Genomic DNA, 13,971 nt, shown 5'->3' on the forward strand with positions numbered 1-13,971 from the left:
GCCACCAACGAGATTCGCTATTTCTATCAGATGTATTTTATGTAGATGGGGCTTCTTCTTCTCTAGACTAAATGACCCCAGTTCCTTTAACTGATGCTCATGTGATATAAACTCGAGGTCCTTCTCCATCCTGGCTGTGCTCTTCTGGACACCTGGACAGCTTGTCATTATCCTTAAATCATGGTGCTGAGGACTGAGCACACTCCTCCAGGTGAGGAATGATGAGGGCAGAGAACAGTGGGATTATCCCCTCCCTGCTCCTAGAAGCTCTGCCCCTCCTCATGCTGCCCAAGATGGCATCACCTTTTTTTTTAAAATAACACAATGCTGACTCATATTAAGTATGCAGTCGACTAAAATCCCCAGATCCTTTTCCTACCAATCACTATCCATCTATGAACCCCACATTTGTGGAGCTGATTTTTTGTGCCCAGGTATAAAACTTTACATTTATAAGACCATTGAAATCATTATCTGACCAAGCTTTCCCTAGCCTATACTTATTTTATGAACCCCAATGATAATGATCATAATAAGATAACAAACCCAAACATTTGGGATGCAGTAAAAGTGGTCCTCAGAAGAATATTTATATCTCTGAAAATTTATATTCTCAGAACAGGAAAACAGATCAGTGAACTGAGCATGCAATTAAAAAGACCAGAAAAAAACAAACTAGCAAGCTTGGTGCAAGTACCAAAGAATAAATCTTGAAAATTGGAGAAGAAATAGAGAAACTTGAAAATAAAAAGATGATAAAATGGGAGGTAACTTTTTGGAAATACTAACAAAATCAACAAGCCATTTAGCCAATCTGATCAAGAAAAAGAGAGAGGAAAATGAAATGAATTTACAACAGAGAGCAAATAAAACTAATTAACAGAAATTATGAGACATGGGCATATGCCAGCAAAACTGAGATTTCAAAGAAAATTGATTATCTACAAAAATATAAAATACTCAAGCTAACAAAACAAGAAATAACACATTTAAAGAATGCCATCTCACAAAAAGAAATCAAACAAGCCTTGAGTGAGTGGCCAAAACCTGAGACAATTGGATTGGCAAGTTATTTTTATCAAATACTTAAAAAGCAATTCATTTTTTCTAGCTGTTGTTACATTCTTTAAGCCATTTTAAAATGTATTGTTTATTTTTAATATTCCCTTTTAAATGTTGATTTCCAAATTTTAAAGAGCAACTTATAATGATGATACAATAATTTTATTAAAAAACAGACAGAAAATAATCTACCAAACTCCATTTATGAGACAAATATGGTCCTGATAGCAAAACAGGGAAAAACAAAGGAGAGAAAAAAAGTACTAAGTACCCATCTTTTCCCTCCACTTAATAGTATTTCATGTTTTCTAATTTCATGTAAAGACAGTTTTCAACATTCATTTTTGTAAGATTTTGAGTTCCAAATTTTTCTCCTTCCCTTCCCTCCTCCCTCCCCAAGACAGCAGCAATCTGATACAGGTCATACACGTACAATCGTGTTAAACACATTTCCACATGGGTTGGTCAGTTGATTGTTGTCCTTTATTCTCGGGGAGAACCAAAATGACATCAATTGGTTAGAATCGAGTTACATTGCGTCCGACTGTGGCTGATCAGACCAATAAAAATTCTGCATGTTCTACCCCAGGTCGGGTACCAAGAGTCCACGTGAACATTTAGAGTGCATCCTCTGAATTTGCACATCTCGCGTTTCTTTTAAGCTACTTCAATTCTGCTTTGGCCATAGAGCACAGCACCTTCTCTGATGAGGGCATTTCATGCTAAGCGGTCCTGCGCCAGTGTCTCCCATGCCACACAATCAATTCCAAGGCTCCTAAGAGAGATCTTGAGACTGGCCTTGTATTGCTTTTTCTGACCACCATGTAAGCATTTGCCCTCTGTAAGTTCTCCATAAAATAGTCTGTTTTTGGCTAGCATATTATATTATATTAGCTTAACCTACCCATGAACAATTAATATTTTTACAGTTGTTTAGATCTGATTTTATTTGTGTGACAAGTATTTTGTAATTATGTTCATATGGTTCCTTGGTTTGTCTTTGCAAGTTGACACTCAAATATTTTATACTGTCTATATTTATTTTGAATGGAATTTCTATTTCTATGTCTTGCTGTTGGGCTTTGTTGGTAACATATAGAAATGCTGATGATTTATGTGGGTTTGTTTTATATCCTTCAACTTTGCTAAAGCTGTTAATTGTTCCAAGCAGTTTTTAGTTGATTATCTAGGATTCTCTAAGTATATCATCATATCATATACAAAAAATGAAAGTTTTGTTTCTTCATTGTCTATTCTAATTCCTTCAATTTCTTTTTCTTCTCTTATTGCTAAACTAATATTTCTAGTATGATACTGAATAATAGTAGTGATAATGGACATCCTTGTTTCACCCCTGATGTTATTGGGAAAGCTTCTAGCTTATCCCCATTATATATAATGCTTGCTTATGGTTTTAGATAGATACTACTTATCATTTTGAGGAAAACTCCACTTATTCTTATGCTCTCTAGTATTTTTTAAAGAAATAGGTGCTGTATTTTGTCAAAAGATTTTTCTGCATCTATTGAGATAATCATATGATTTCTGCTGGTTTTGTTATTGATATGGCCACTTATGGTGATAGTTTTCCTAATATTGAACCAGTCCTGCATTCCTGATATAAATCCTACTTAGTCATAGCGTATCTCATGATAAGTTCCTGTAATCTTTTTGCTAATGTTGTATTTAAAATGTTTCCATCTATACTCATTAGAGAAATTGGTCTATAATTTTCTCTCTCTATTTTGGCTCTTCCTGGTTTAGGTATCAGCACCATATTTGTGTCATAGAAGGAATTTGGTAGGACTCCTTCTTTGCTTATTTTTCCAAATAGTTTACACAGTATTGGAATGAATTGTTCTTTAAATGTTTCGTAGAATTCACTTATAAATCCTTCTGGCCCTGGAGATTTTTTTCTTAGAGAGTTCATTGATGGCTTGTTCAATTTCTTTTTCTAAAAGGGGGTTATTTAAGCATTTTATTTCCTCTTCTGTTAATCTAGGCAATTTATATTTTTGCAAATATTTATCCATCTCACTTAGATTGTCAGATTTATTGGCATACAATAAATTGGGCAAAATAACTCCAAATTATTGCTTTAATTTCCTGTTCATTGGTAGTGAATTCATCCTTTTCATTTTTGATATTGGTAATTTGGCTTTCTTCTTTCTTTTTTTAATCAAATTAACCAAAGGTTTGTCTATTTTATTGGGGTTTTTTCCCATAAAACCAGTTCTTAGTTTAATTTATTAATTCAATAGTTTTCTTACTTTCAATTTTATTAATCTTGCCTTTGATTTTCAGAATTTCTAATTTGGTATTTAACTGGGGATTTTTAATTTGTTCTTTATCTAGCTTTTTTGGTTGCATGCCCAATTCACTGATCTTTTTATTGTATTCATGTACGCATTTAGAGATATAAAATTTCCCCTAAGAACTGCTTTGGCTGCATCCCATAAATTTTGGTATGTTGTCTCATTATTGTAACTTTTTTTTAACTTTCTAATATAAATTTATTTATTTTTAGTTTTCAATATTCACTTCCACAAGTTTTTAAGTTCCAAATTTCTCACCCCTCCCCCCACCCCAAGATGGCATGCATTCTGAATACCCCTTCCCCTGGTCTGCCTTCCCTTCTATCTCTCACCCCCTCCCTTCTCTTATCCCCTTCCCTTCTATTTTCCTGTAGAGCAGGATAGACTTCTGTACCCCCATTTCCTGTATTTCTTATTTCCCAGTTGCATGTGAAAACATTTTTTTTAAAACATGTGTTTTTAAAACTTTGAGTTCAAATTTTCTCCCTTCCTCCCTCCCCACCCACCCTCATTGAAAAGGCAAGCAACTCAATATAGGTTGTACATGTGCAGTTATGCAAAACACTTCCATAGTAGACATGTTGTGAAAAACTAACTCTATTTCCCTTAATCCTATCCTGCCCTCCCATTTATTCTATTCTTTCTTTTGACCCTCCTCAGAAGTATTTACTTCTGATTACCCCTTTCCCAATCTGCCCTCCTCTCTATCATCCCCTGCTCTCTTGTCCCCTTCTCCCCCTATTTTCCTGTAGGGTAAGACAGATTTCCATACCCAATTGAATGTGTATGTTATTCCCTCCTTAAGCCAAATCCTATGAGAATAAGATTCCTCATTCCCTCTCACCTTCCCCTGTTTCCCCTCCACTGTGAGAGACTTTTCTTTTCTGTTTTTTTTTGTGTGTGAGATAATTTACCCCATTCTACCTCTCCCTTTCTTCTCCGAGTATTATCCTCTCTCATCCCTTAATTTTATTCTCCAGATATGACCCCTTAATCTTCAACTCAACCTGTGCCATCTATCTATCTATCTATCTATCTATCTATCTATCTATCTATCTATCTATACATGCACACAATTTTTTTCCTTCAACTACCCTAATATTGACAAAGTTCTCATGAGTTACAAATATCATCTTTCCATGCAGGAATGTAAACAGTTCAATCTTAATAAGTCTCTTATGATTTCTCTTTCCTGTTTACCTCTTCATGTTCCACTGGAGTCCTGTATTTGAAAGTCAAATTTTCTGTTTAGCTCTGGTCTTTTCATCAGAATGCTTGAAAGTCCTCTATTTCACTGAATGACCATTTTTTTCCCTGAAGGATTATACTCAGTTTTGCTGGGTAGGTGATTCTTGGTTGTAATCCTATCTCCTTTGCCCTCCGGAATATTATATTCCATGCCCTGTGGTCCTTTAATGTAGAAGCTGCTAAATCTTGTGTTATCCTGATTGTGTTTCCACAGTACTTGAATTGTTTCCTTCTGGCAGCTTGTAATATTTTCTCCTTGACCTGGGAACTCTGGAATTTGGCTACAATATTCCTAGGAGTTTTCCTTTGGGGATCTCTTTCAGGAGGAGATCTGTGGATTCTTTCAATTTCTATTTTGCCCTCTGGTTTTACTACCATCAGGGCAGTTTTCCTTGATAATTTCTTGAAAGATGATGTCTTTTGATCATGGCTTTCAGATAGTCCAATAATTTTTAAATTCTCTCTCCTGGATCTATTTTCCAAGTCAGTTGTTTTTCCAATGAGATATTTCACATTGTTTTCTAATTTTTCATTCTTTTGGATTTGTTTTACAGTGTCTTGATTTCTCATAAAGCCTTTAGCTTCCAATTGCTCTATTCCAACTTTTAAGGAAGTATTTTCTTCAGTAATCTTTTGGACTTCCTTTTCCATCTGTCCAATTTTGCTTTTCAGGGCACTCTTCCTCATTAGCTTTTTGGACCTCTTTTGCCATTTGGGTTAGGCTGTTTTTTAAGGTGTTATTTTCTTCAGTATTTTTTGGGGTTCTCCTTTAGCAAGCTGTTGACTTGTTTTTCATGATTTTCTTGCATCACTCTCATTTCTCTTCCCAGTTTTTCCTCTACTTTCCTTACTTGCTTCTCAAAATCCCTTTTGAGCTCTTCCAAGGCCTGGGACTGATTCATATTTTTCTTGGAGGCTTTGGATGTAGGAGCTTTGACTTTATTGTCTTCTTCTGGTTGTATACTTTGATCTTCTTTTTCACCAAAGTAAGATAATATAGTCTGACTCTTTTTGTGCTGCTTGCTCATGATCTCAGCCAATTACTTGAGTTTTAAACTCTTTGTTAAGGTAAGAGTCTGCTTCCAATGTGGAGAGTGTACTGTCCCAAGCTTCAGGGGTTTGTGTAGCTGTTTTCAGAGATACTTGTAGGGACCTGTAAATTTTCAGTTCTTCCAAGGTGGTATGATAAGGGGTGAGGTGTTTACTCCTTTCCTGGCCTGTGACCACAAGTATTCCTTTCTGTCCCGTAACTGTGAGGAGCGGTTCCTCTCCACAGCCACTCCAAGTTCCACCACACCAGCGTTCCTCCTCACCCCAACACCACCACCCAGAACTGTGACCCAGATCCAAAATCGGCAAAGCAAGAGATTCCTGTCTCAGCACTGGCAAAGAGATCCCTGCAGTCCCTCTCTGATCAGCCACTGGAATCCCCCTCAGTCTGTGGGCTGGAAGCTCGGGAAGCAGCTGCCCCTCCAAGGCTGCGCTCTTGGGGAATGGAGCTGAAACCCCGCATTCCTCTCTGACCACCAACAGAAACAGACTTTTCCCACTGACCTTCTAAGTTGTCTTTGGCATTGGTGGATTGAGGAGTCTGGAAACCTCCACAGCTGCCTGCGATTCAGTCCTCTGAGGCCTGCTCCAGGTTTGCTGCGGCCTGCGCGCCCATGCCACGCCGCACTCTATGCCATGCTGCACTCCCAGCCCAGCCTAATACATCTTTCTGATCAATCATCCAGGTTGTCTTGGGCTGGAAATTTGTTTCACTCTGTCTTTTTGTGGGTTCTGCTGCTTCAGAATTTGTTTAGAGCCATTTTTTGAGTATTTGGAGGGGTTTTTGGGAGAACTCAAGCACGTCACTGCTTTCACTCTGCCATCTTGGCTCCGCCTATTGTAATTTTCTTTGATAAAATTATTGATTGTTTCTGTAATTTATTGTTTGACCCACTCATTCTTTAAGATTAGATTATTTAGTTTCCAATTAATTTTTAGTCTGTCTTTCCATTTCTTTATTTTCCATTTCCATTTCTTTATTACACGTAGTTTTTATTTCATCACAATCTGAAAAGGATGCATTTAATATTTCTGCTTTTCTGTATTTGATTATGAGGTTTTCATGCCCTAATGCACACTCAATTTTTGTGCAGGTGCCATATACCACTGAGAAAAAAGTATATTCTTTTCTATCCCCATTTAATTTTCTCCAGAAGTATATCATACCTAACTTTTCCAAAATTCTAAACTCCTTAACTTCTTTCCTATTTATTTTGTGGTTAGATTTATCTAGTTCTGAGAGGGGAAGTTTGTGGTCCCCCACTAGCATAGTTTTGCTGTCTATTCCTTCCTGTAACTCACTTAATTTCTCCTCTAAGAATTTGGATACAATACCACTTGGTGCATATATGTTTAGCATTGATATTACTTCATCTTCTACGGTACCTTTTAGCAAGATATAGTTTCTTTCTTTATCTCTTTTAATGGGATCTATTTTTGCTTTCATTTTGTCTGAGATCAGAATTGCTACCCTTTTTACTTCAGCTGAAGTGTAATATATTCTGCTCCAGCCTTTTGCCTTTACTCTGTATGTATCTCTCTGCTTCAAATGTGTTTTTTGTAAACAACATATTATAAGATTATGGTTTTTAATCCACTCTACTATCTGCTTCTGTTTTATGAGAAAGTTCGTCCCATTCACATTCACAATTATGATTACTATGTATTCCCCTCCATCCTATTTCCCCCTTGTTTATGCTTTTCTCTCTCCTTTCACTCTGTTCCTCCTCACCACTGCTTTACTTATTACCACCACCTCCCTCAGTCTGTCCTCCCTTCTATCAGCCCCCCTCCATTTTCTTTCCACTTTCTCTTCCTACTTCCCTATATGGCAAAATTCTACACCCAATTGAGTGTGTGTGTTATTCCCTCTTTGAGCCAAATCCAATGAGAGTGAGGTTCAAGCAATACTCACTGCATCTCTTCTTTTCCTCTACTCTAATAGGTCTTTTGTGCCTCTTCATGTGATGTAATTTATCCTATTCTGCCTCCTCCTTTCCTCTTCTCCCAGTACCATCTTTTTTTCACACCTTAATTTTTTTTAATGTTATCACATCAAAGTCAACTTATACCCACACCCTCTGTGTATGGATACTCCTTTTAACTGCCTTAATAAGAGGTATAGTTCTCAAGAGTTGCAAGTATCATCTTGCTGTGTAGGGTTGTAAACAGTTTAATCTTACTGAATAACATAGTGAGTTTTTTTCTTTCCCATTTACCTTTTTATGCTTCTCTTGAGTCTTGTATTTGAAAATCAAATTTTCTGTTCAACTCTGGTCTTTTCACAAGGAAGGATTGAAAGTCCCCTATTTCATTGAATATCCATCTTTTCCCCTAAAAGATTGTGTTCAATTTTGCTGGGTATTTGATTCTTGTTTGTAATCCAAGTTCCTTTGCCTTCTGGAATATCATATTTCAAGCCCTCCAATCCTTTAAAGTAGAAGCTGCTAAGTCCTGTGTGATCCTGACTGTGGCTCCTTGATATTTGAATTGTTTCTTTCCGGCTGCTTGCAGTATTTTCTTATTGACCTGATAGTTCTGGATTTTGGCTACAATATTCCTTGGAGTTCTCATTTTGGGATGTCTTTCAAGAGGTGATTGGTTTCAATGACTATTTTACCCTCTGGTTCTAGTGTATAAGTGCAGTTTTCCTTGATAATTTCTTGAAAGATGCTGTCCAGGCTCTTTTTGTGATCATGGCTTTCAGGTAGTCCAAATTCTTAAGTTATCTCTCCTAGATCTATTTTCCAGATGAGTTGTTTTTCCAATGAAATAGTTTACTTTTTCTTCTATTTTTTCATTCTTTTGATTTTATTTGATTGATTCTTGATGTCTCATAGAGACATTAGCTTCCACTTGCCCAATTCTAATTTTTAAGGAATTATTTTCTTCAGTTAGCTTTTGTATCTCCTTTTCCATTCGCCCAATTCTATTATTTAAGGCGTTGTTTTCTTCAGTGGATTTTTTTCCCATTTGGCCAGTGTATTTTTTGAGGAGTTGTTTTCTTCAGTTAATTTGTCTCCTTCCTTTTCCAAGCTGTTGACTCTCTCTTGCAAAAGTCTTGTTTCTTTTCCAGTTTTTCTTCTACCTCTTTTATTTGATTTTTTTTCCTCTTATTTGATTTTTAAAATCCTTTTTGAGCTCTTCCAAGAAGGCTTTTTGGGCTTGCAACCAATTCATATTCCCTTTTGAGGCTTCACATGTCAGCATTTTGCTACCTTGTCCTCTTCTGAGTTTGTGTTTTGATCTTCCCTGTCATCATACTAGTTTTCTATGGTTGGGGTTCTTTTCTGTTTTTGTTCATTTTTTAGCTTATTTTGTGACTTTTAAAGTTGAGCCCTGCTCCTGCATCACAAGGGACACTGTCCCAAGCTTCTCTTGCTGGGGGCCAGGGGCCAGGCCACTGGCTTTCTGTGCCAGGGCCTCCAGGGCCTGCAGCTTGCCCACTGTGCTGGAGTGGCCCAGCCTAGTCCCACCTGTTGTGCCGGGGTTCTGTGGCTGGCAGTTTGCCTTCTGTGCTGGGACTGCAGGCCTCACAACTGTGCCACTAGCCTGCTGAGTCAGGACTGAGGTGCCGATCTCTGCTGTGGCTAAGAGCCACCCGCAGGCTTGCCCTGACACTATCTGCATTGTGCTGAGCTTCCCTTATGCCCAAGTGAGACAGACTTTTTCTGAAGTCCTGATAAGTTTTCTTAAGCTGGAAAATTGTCTCACTCTGTCTTTTTGTGGCTTCTGTCACTCCAGAATCTGTTTTAGAGGCTTACTTTAATGTTGCTTCTGAGGGAAATCAGGGAGAGTTCAGGTAACTTCCTGGCTTCTCTCCACTATCTTCTGGACCCATCTTACTATGAACAGTGATGCAGAAACTTTAAGTAAAACCCTTACAAGGAGACTATATCCTGAAAATGAATAATTCTTCAGTAGCTAAATGGTCAAAGAATAGGAATAGGCAGTTCTCAAAAGGAAGAAGGCAAGCCATCAACAACCAGATGAAAAATCTCTAAATCATTAATAATAAAGGAAATGCAAATTAAAGCAACTCTAAGGTTCTACATCTTACCATCAGATTGGCCAAAAATAAATAAGTAAAATGGTAGCTGTTGGGGGAATTATAGGAGCCAAAGCACCTTATTAATGCATTATTGGTGGGACTGTGAATTTGTCTAGCCATTCTCAAAAGCAATTTACAATTGTAGTCCCAAAGGTACTAAATTGCTCATACTCTTTGACCCAACAGTGCCATTATCCAGAACATGCCCCAAAGAGGTCAAAGACAGAGGGAAAGGACTCATACCTACAAGGCATATTTACAGCAGCTCTTTTTATTGTAACAAAGAGCTAGAAACAAAGGAAAGAACCATGAGTTGGGGAGTGGCTGAATAAATCATGATCTATGTATGACTACAGTGAAGTATTACTGTGCCATAAGAAATGACAAAAAAAGAACGGATTCAGAGAAGCTTAGGAAGATCTGTGTGAAGTGAGGTAAAGTGAGTAGAATGAAAACAATGTATACAATGATTACGCTCACAAAGGAAAACGATTTTGAAAGACTTTGGAGCCCTGATCAGTGCAGTGATGATTCATGACTCATTAGTGACTGATGATGAAACATGGCTTCCCACCTATTGCAAAACAATGATGTCCTAGTAGGTACAGAATGACACATTTTTTTTTTCAGACCTAACCTGTGTGTGAAGTTGTTTCAATGGAGGTAGCTAGGTGGTGAAGTGCATACAGTGTGGGCTTGGAATGAGGAAGACCTGAATCTGAATCCTGCCTTAGACACTTACTAGCTGGGAGACACTGGGTATATCACTTAATATTCCTCAGCCTCAGTTTCCTCATCTGTAAAATGGGGATAATAGTGGCATCCTCATATGGTTGTTGTGAGAATAAAATGAGACAACATAATGTAATGTGCTTTGTAAACCTTAAAGTGCTATATACATCATAGCTGTTAACAAGAATTTGTTACCAGGGAAGGCTTCGATGGAGGAAGAGGGGGGCCTTGTGGATATATGGTGGGAATGGGTGGTTGTTAATGATAGAAGAAAGGAAAGAAGGAAGGAAGGAAGGAAGGAAGGAAGGAAGGAAGGAAGGAAGGAAGGAAGGAAGGAAGGAAGGAAGATCAATGAAACATTTATAAAAGTTTGTTACTATTGTATTAAATTTACAATACACTTTTAAAACAAATTACCTAAAAGAAGGTCACAGTTTCATATACAATATTCTTTTTCAGTCTTTTATATTTTGAAATGTTCATGTTTGTTAAGGTCATAATAAAATAATTGAAACAAAAAATAATTCACTATAACTTAGTTGGATTCATATGAGAGTTGAAAGGATGGTTCAACATTAGAAAAACTATGAGCGTACTTAACCACATAAACAAGAGACTAAAAACTACATAATTCTTTTATAGATTCATAAAAAGCTTTTGACAAAACCCTGGACCAATTTGTGTCAAAAACCCTAAAAAGTATAGGCCCTTCTTTAATAGGATCAAAAGCATACTCATAAAAGCAAGAGCCTCCATGGTTTTCAATAGAAAAGTTGTCTGTTCAGGGATGTGAATACCTGCACCAGCCAATGGATGCTAAAATAAAATCCCAATAATCTTTTTAATAAATGCAGATGTAGCAGGCTTCCTCTCTGAGGAGCGGCCATTCCCGTGGAAGCTGGCACAGAACGTGAGGCAGAGAGCTGCCTAATGGACTCCTCTCTTGGGCAGCTCCGCCTCTGTGTCACCTCTGGCGAGAGCGGTTTACAGAGAACAGACAGCTTCCTTTAAGCCACAACCCACCAGCCCCTAGCCAGCCATTGAGGTCTCCTGTGCTGGCTGCCCAGAGCCCCGAGGGCAGCTGTGCCTGCTCCATGAGCCTCTTCCAGGCTAACATTGGGCCCACATTGTTCTCATGGAACAATGACTTCCCCCAAAGGAACACTGGACACTTGTGCCTCGGGGTACACAGTGAGCTTGGTTCTGGGAATGAGTGAGCTCCGGACAGCAGCAGGGTGCCCACGAGGACATGAAGACAGCATTAAGAAATGAGAAGAATGCTGAGTGCTAGGTGAGGGTAGAGAGGCTGATACAATGCCAGGAAGTCAACTCTGAGCCCCTTGGGAAGCCTCCACTGAGCTTATCTGTGCCCCTCTGGAAGGTTCTCCCAAGCTCCAGTCGTATGTACCCAGGTGTCACCTTTCCCCTACTACACCATGAGCTCTCCAGGGCAGGAACCAGATCCTAGGTAAGCTGCCAGTTTTCCCCAGTGATGCAGAGATGCAAGGTGGGGCTAATTAAGCCACAGCTTGTGAGCGATGAAGAATTGTGTGCACGACATCATCAGAGAGATGTGCCACTGGAAAAGAAGATGAATGAGCCATTTTGTAAGATGAAGGGACAACAGATGGAGAGCCTCCATGCTGCCCTGGTACTCACCCAGGATTCCTGGAGGAGGATTCCCAACACAGGAGGGCGGAAGACCCGGACGAGACATATAGGAGGACACAGACAAGATAGGAGGGCAGGCATGGATGGGCTGAAATCTGCATTGGCAGAGGGAACAGCTGTTGCAGTATGGAAGTATATATGGCCCTAGGAAAACCTATATATGTGAAGGAGAAATCCCTGCCCTCAAGGAACTTCTCATCTGGCATGGAGAGACATGTTCTATGCCATGGAGTCTAAAAGCCCCAAAGAGGGGAAAGCATGAGTCCTAAGCAGGCAGAGGTGAATGTTTATGGGACACATGAGGGAAGGCTTCACAGATGAGATGTCCATGCATGTGGACTTTGAAGGCCAGCCAAGGCAAGTCAACAAGCGTTATTAAGCGTCTACAATATGTGCCAGACACTGTACAAAGTGCTGGAAGGTCCACCTTTCACTGAGTAAATTGGCAAAGATGATGAAAGTCATAGAGCAGTCCATGTTGGAGGGGCTGTGGAAAGACAGGCACACTGAGGCATTGCTCTTGGGGCTTAACCACTCAGGTTTAACCACTCAGGAAAGCAAACTGGAGCAAAGTACTGCATTACAGGGAACACTTTCCACCCCCATTCCCCATTCCCAGGCTACCAGGTAGAGATGCATTAGAACAGGGACTGCTTCGGGAAGGTTTCAGGGACAAGAATACCAGAAGAATGGATGGAGAGGTGGAACAGCGGAGTTCATCCTGTGACTCTCCAAAGTACAGCCCTTGGCCTGGTCTCTGGGTTTGTTTTTCCTGCTCTTCGGGAGTAGGAGGAGGAGGAGGAAGGGAAGGGGGAGGGGAAGGGGAGGGGGAGGAGGAAAGGGATAAGCATTGTGCCTTGAGCTTTACAAATATCATCTCATTTAGTCCTGGTAGGTAGGTGCTGTGATCATTCCTATTTTACAGTTGAGGAAATTGAGGCAAACGCAGATGAAGTGATTTGCCCAGCGTCACCCAGCTGGATTTGAACTCGTCTCCCTGGCTCCAGGTCCAGCGCTCTGTGCACTGTGGCACCCCCAGCTGTCTCGGACAAAGACTCTGAAAGGTGTTACCAACTTTCGTTGCTGAAGGCCGTGAAAGCGTTTGGACCCAGGTTTGGCGAGATGACCCGGCTGCCCTGCTCAGAGACGTTCTCCTTCTCTGATGGCTCTGAGTTAGAGGAGGAAGCAGCAACGGTCAGCAGGCCCGCCCACCAGAGTGACGCCCCGACTCTTCTCCAAGGAGGAAGGGGCTAAGGCACGAAAGCCCAGCACGTGCGGCAGGATGCGGGTGGTTTGCTGCTGCCTTGCTGCACTGCGCGAGTCCTCCCGCGTCCGCTGCTCCTGCGGGAGACGTCGAGGCCCCCTGGTACCCAAAGGAAAGAGCGGCGGCCGCTGGTCCTTCTGTGTGTGCGATGCTCGCGGCCCCTGAGGGGACTGAGAAGGAAGGAGCCCTCGGCCGCCCGCAGAGACCCTGGGGACCGCAAACCAGTCTGCTTGGGCAGCCGAGGGCGATGCGCCGCAGCCGATGAGCCGCCTCCGGGGCGCTTTGTGAGGATCAGGGAGACGCGAGCCTAGAGGCACGCTCAGACATAAGCTGCCGCTGCTGCTGTTAACGCAGGGGGACCCAGCGTGGTTTACATAGAGATGTCCTCTGTCCAGTGTGGGTCAGGGTTCCTTAGGCCACTTTTATTGGAGTAGCCAACCAAAGCCCCTCTGCCCTTTATGGCTTCTCCCAGGTCCTCTCTCCCCTCGTGTACTCATTCTCTCGTGAGAAGCCAAAGTCCAGGTTCGCGGCTCAGCGACAGAAAGCTCTATTCCCAGTCTTGCAATGACTCTAAGGAG

The sequence above is a fragment of the Phascolarctos cinereus genome, unplaced genomic scaffold, assembly GCF_003287225.1.
Source record: "Phascolarctos cinereus isolate Bilbo 61053 unplaced genomic scaffold, phaCin_HiC Scaffold_9;HRSCAF=440, whole genome shotgun sequence".
Taxonomy (NCBI): Eukaryota; Metazoa; Chordata; class Mammalia; order Diprotodontia; family Phascolarctidae; genus Phascolarctos; species Phascolarctos cinereus.